This window comes from Canis lupus, chromosome 34 (genome assembly GCF_003254725.2).
Source record: "Canis lupus dingo isolate Sandy chromosome 34, ASM325472v2, whole genome shotgun sequence".
NCBI classification, from domain to species: domain Eukaryota; kingdom Metazoa; phylum Chordata; class Mammalia; order Carnivora; family Canidae; genus Canis; species Canis lupus.
Genome location: NC_064276.1, coordinates 32,042,210 through 32,047,666, shown reverse-complemented (window position 1 = coordinate 32,047,666; position 5,457 = coordinate 32,042,210). Strand labels below are relative to the sequence as shown.

The 5,457-nt window shown below is 34.2% G+C and overlaps 1 non-coding gene across 1 annotated transcript; it reads right to left on the bottom strand.

Annotated features, from left to right (window-relative positions):
• Positions 1–948: 948 nt before the first annotated feature.
• Positions 949–1,136, bottom strand: LOC112646031 (U2 spliceosomal RNA). The gene has a single exon (XR_003127443.1). It is a non-coding gene; the product is annotated as a U2 spliceosomal RNA (small nuclear RNA).
• Positions 1,137–5,457: the final 4,321 nt, after the last annotated feature.

The window sequence follows — 5,457 nt, the reverse complement described above, 5'->3', positions numbered from 1 at the left end:
AAGGCATTAACTTCCACTTATTCCAGACAATTTTTTCCAAGGATATTTGTAGAGCGAATAGTTGTGGTATAAAGATTATAACTTTCTGGAGTAAATGACAGGTTTGCTTACAGTTTGGGAAAAACAAGTGTCTTTCTCCAAAGCAAATGTCAGGAATGCTTTTTGTCCAGTATAATAAAAACATCTCTCTCTGAAGCACAGGGCCAGCATGTTACTGCCTACTATAAAAATTTAGGGTTTCCTGTGTTCAGGATTCCTCTCCTGTAATGCAGCCCACTGAGTATACAGGCATCTCTCTTCACCTATTTCTGTTGTTCCTGAGAATTGGAGAGAAAGGATGGAAATAGGTTGCAACTCGTGATATTTATTGTACATAAGAAGTAAAATCTATTGTTTCCATCCTTGAACTCTTATTTATTCTGCTAGTTTCTTCTATGGAATTTTGGTAGGTTATCTTGTTTGAATGCAAGTTAGATAGAATCAAGACTTTTTAACAATTCTTGGCAACATGTGTAAGAAAATGAAGAGGCAGCTTCCGAAGTTTTTTAGTGGAGAATTTATTTTAGGAAGCCAAATGCAGCCCAAATAAACAACCGACAAAACACATGCTTAATTATGTTTATTTCTATTCCATTCTTGATTTTTAAAAAATCTATTTGCCAAAAGGTTTTATGTAATATCACGTATGTTTTATTGCTGAGAGACGAGCAGCATCAATGAAGGAAATAAAATCTTTGAAAAAAAATTAAGATATTTCCAAAGAAGCCAGAATCTGTGTGTGTGTGTGTGTGTGTGTGTGTGTGTGTGTGTGTAAAATTTATTCTAAGCTACTGCTTATTTCAGAGAATATAAGTAATACTTAAAATGGATATTAATCATGGACAGCTCTGTATTTAACTTTATAAACAGAGATATACATTTTACGCTTTCTTAAAATTTATTTGATTAGACTAGTTATTAGATTAGAGATCGTGATTCTATATCCCAATTTTATTCTAATGGACTATTAGAACTTTCCTGGAAGAATGTTGTAATGACTTAGACTTTACTTTTATATTGGATAGAGGACGTATCAGATGTTAAACTGATAAGAACAGATACTACACTTGATCTTAGCCAAAAGGCGGAGAAGCAATAAACTTTACTTTTATATTGAGCAGCCCCAGTGGCTCAGCGGTTTAGCGCCACCTTCGGCCCAGGGAGTGATCCTGGAGACCCGGGATTGAGTCCCGCATCGGCTCTGTGCATGGAGCCTGCTCCTCCCTCTGCCTGTGTCTCAGCCTCTCTCTCTCTGCGTCTCTCATGAATAGATAAATAAAATCTTTAAAAAAAAAAAAAAAAAAAACTTTACTTTTATATTTGTTTAATGGGCTACTTTTTGTCTACTTAATATTTATAGATAACTCTCTCCAGTCTTTTAAAATTTGTAATAGAACCCTAATTTTATTCCAATAATCTGCCATTCTCATATGATCATATGCTTCACTAGGCTGTGGCAATTCCATTTCCCTTGCCAATACTTTGTCTAGGAATGGGTATTTGATAACACTTAGAATAATGCCTGAGGAAATTTTGGAGCACTTCTGAGTATGCCTCTCTTACTCTAAAGAAGAAGTATGAAAGGAGATGCTCTCCTCTCCTTCCAATGTGATATGGTATGTGGAATTGTGATAGCCACCTGTCATCATGAGGAATGTTAGTCTGAGGTCCTCACTGGAATGATAGTAATCTACTGAAAAGTGCAAAGAATTTCACTTATTGATGATGCCATCACTGGACTAACCAATTCTAGGGCTAATTATACATGTATGATATGTATACATACCTGAGATATGGTATACGGCATGGTACATATACCGGGGATGGTATACATACATGAGATAATAAATTTCTTTACTATTAAAGCCATATTAATACAATTTTATGGATCTCTTAAATGAAATTTGTGTGTGTGTATGTGTGTGTGTGTGTATTGGATATGTGTCTAGAAAAGAGGAATGGAACTAAAAGTCATAGACAGTTAAATTCTGGCCAAGCTCCAGACAAAGCTAAAATGAAACAAGGTCATTTTTAAGGTCTATGATAGTCATATCACATAAGGAACCTCATTAGATCTGCGTACTATCACAGATGATTTCTTATTGATCATCCTAATTAGCTTCTGTAAAATATATAATAATACTATTTAAATTCTGTCCTTTTTATATATGGTTGAATCTTTTGTTCATGAAGAATCTTTTTTTTTTTTTTATTGGTGTTCAATTTACTAACATACACCTGAATCCTAGTATTTCAAATGAATTAAAAGAAATGTATTGTCTTGGGCATAGGCAATGAAATGGAATTTTGCTTCTTAGATCACTGCTTTTCTTCATTTTACACAGCCAGTTTTGGGGGTAATACATGGAACCAGTAGAACTTAATATGAAAATCACTCTAATTTATATCTGGGATTTTGCAAATTTAAGACAGAATTAAATTTTATATGTAAGCCAATGAGTTTAAGCTAGCATTATGTGTCCAGCTTGGCCTCACTAAATATGCATCAGTAATGGTGATAATTTCTGTATCATAACTAATAATTCATTTGTCAAAGTGGAAATAGAAATGATATCTTTTATGTTGTATTGATTTTAAAGCATATCCTTAATATGACGGCTTACTCATAAAACCAATCAGGCAATAATAGATTTCAAGAAAGGCAACTGATAAAATTTTCTTTATTGTAGTGAAGTCTGAGAATAAATGCTTTTGGATAAAGCATAATTTCAGGTGAGAAAAAGACAAAGAGGGTGAATGGTAAAGAAAAATAAAACTATCAAACAAATAAAAAACATACTGCTTTTTTTTTTAGAGTAAATCTCCCTTTGATAAACTATCAAAAAAGAAGCTTTAGGAATTGCCACCTATGATAGATAATCAGACTTGCCTCTAAGCAAAACAATTTCTGTTAGATATGAGGGAGGAAATTAAAAATGCTTAGCACTTGACGTTTATTTCTGCATTGGTTAAGGTAAGCAGAGTGATGTTCTATTGGATGTGAAGAGATGCTGTGTAAGTAAACATGGGCGATTTAGAACCATTCATCTCTAGTATTTTATTCAATTTACAATCTTGCAGAGAAATCAATAGGCCTAGTTCTCTTCTTGTCTGCCCTCCTTTCTGCTAGCCTCATGCCATTAATCTGAGTTTAATGGGCACAGTAGCTTTAATGAATGTTGTCTTTAAGGTAATGTAGCAATTTATCCCTGGATTCACTAATCTCTATGCTTGGGCAATATGGTAACCTCCTGTTTCCCCAGACCCTCTGGAGACTAGCTAATGCTCTAGTTTCTTAGAGTTAAAATTCTCTCTATTGTCCGTTGAAAACTTTCAGATCAACTCTGTTTTCAGCCTTGATAATAAATTTGTAGAAGTGAAGAGGGAATAGGTGGTATCTGTGGTACAACTGTCAGAGAAGACGTGAACTGTGGAGATAAGACAATTCAGAAATAAATTGTTTATATATCAGGTAACTGCTTCACAAGCAGTTAAATATAATTAACAATAATAGTCATTGATTACTCAGTGCCTTTTTTTTTTTTTTTTTTTTTGCCAAAATCTGGGCTAAGCGATTACGCATTATCTCTTTTATTCAGCTACTGAATAATTTTTTTTTTCAATAAAAAACCTGCTCTCATCACTCCTGCCTGAAACCCTCAGATGTCTCCCCATGAGCTTAGTTTTCAATCGAACCTACTTATCACAGGTATAAAACCTTGAATGTCTGGACTGTGCCGAACCCTGTGATCTCAACTTCCACCACTCACTTTCTTACTCACACTATCATGGCCTCACTGTCTCAACCCCCTTCTACTTTGGGGATTTTATACTTGTTCCCTCTTCCCAAAAATCTCTTTCCCCAACTCTTTACAGGATTCAGTTCTCATTTGCCGGGCGGGTCTCTGCCCAGTTACCATCTCCTCAGCAAAGTCTTCCTGATTACCCTGTTAAAAAGGGCTTACTTTCTTCTAGATGCTCATTATCACCCAAATCATGCCATGCCTTTGTTGATGTCTAATTCCAAAATAAAACACAATAAAAATGGTAGCTCCATGAGGCAGGATGTTTGTATCTTATATTTATTAATAAATTTCTTGTATTAATGAATGCTATCAAGAAACTATCCTTCAAAGAAGTATTTTTTGAATGAATGTTCGATCTAATGCATAAAGAAGGGATTCCAAATGATATTATTATTCCCCTTCCTTTTACAGATAAGAAAAATAAGAGCACTTGAGTTATGTTACTTTCTCAAGGGAATATGACTAATAAGGATTAAAATTATGCGTCAACTTACTTCCAGCTAGCATTCATTCATTTAACTCTGTTACTGTTTGTTGTTTCCATGTTTGTTTAATATGAAAATACATGGCTCTGAAAGTTCTTGGGTATTTCTTCTGGTGAACATGTACAAGGATTCTCTAAAATCCATGTGCATGTAGGATAGGGAGAGCTGAGTGATAGTGTGTTGACATTTTTAACATCACTAGATAATACCAGTTTTCCAAAATGGTTGTGCCGGATTTCACTCCTACCGGAAGTTCTGAACTTTCACCTTGCACTTCAGCAATACATTAATGTTCTTTTTCAAAAATGCAATGTAGTTTTGGCCCTCTCTTGTACTTTTGTTGTCTTTTTAAAAAATTTGTGTCATTAAACATTTTCAATACTTTTTTATTTCTTGCACTGTGTCTGGTATTTTTAGTATCTGAAATCCTTATTGGTGTCATCTTTGTTTTCATGACTTGCTTCCTTTTATTTACTTATTTTTTAACTGTAGATGTAATCCAATGCTCATGTGGCCTCTATGATTGAGAATTCTCTGAGACTATTTTTGAGAGTGTATTCATACAGTGACAATTTGCTTTTGCTTTCTCTGGACTTCTGTATAATGAAATGATGGAAATTCAATCTCCAAATTCATGCAAGGCCAGTCTTTTGGTTACAGACACTAAAGGGAAACTTGCATATCAACTCATGTCCCATCTCAATAATTTTCTTTCTGTGTACATTTGTAGATAGCATCCGGCCTATGTTTTTACTGAACTCTTTGTGAGCCTCCAAATTTTGCAGAATCTTAAGCCTATCTCCCCATACTGTGCAAGTCTTAAGCCTTTTTTCTTGTTCAGGTCTTCTTATTAAAATTCTAACCATTTGATCAGAGGTTTCTGCAATTTTTCTGATGACACTTGCAGTTTCAAAGTGATCTTATGACTCTGACGAGCACTTCCCTTTTATGCACTGGTTTAAGTAAATTTCTTTTTTCTGAGCTTGCTTCTTCCTGGCTCAGGATTTTTTTCTTTTTTTTTTTTTTTTTTTTTTTTTTCTTTTTTTTAGGATTTTTTTTCTATACTGTATTGCTATGTATTTTGAATGGGAAAGTGTTTTAGGTCATAAAATCTTCCGTAGATTACC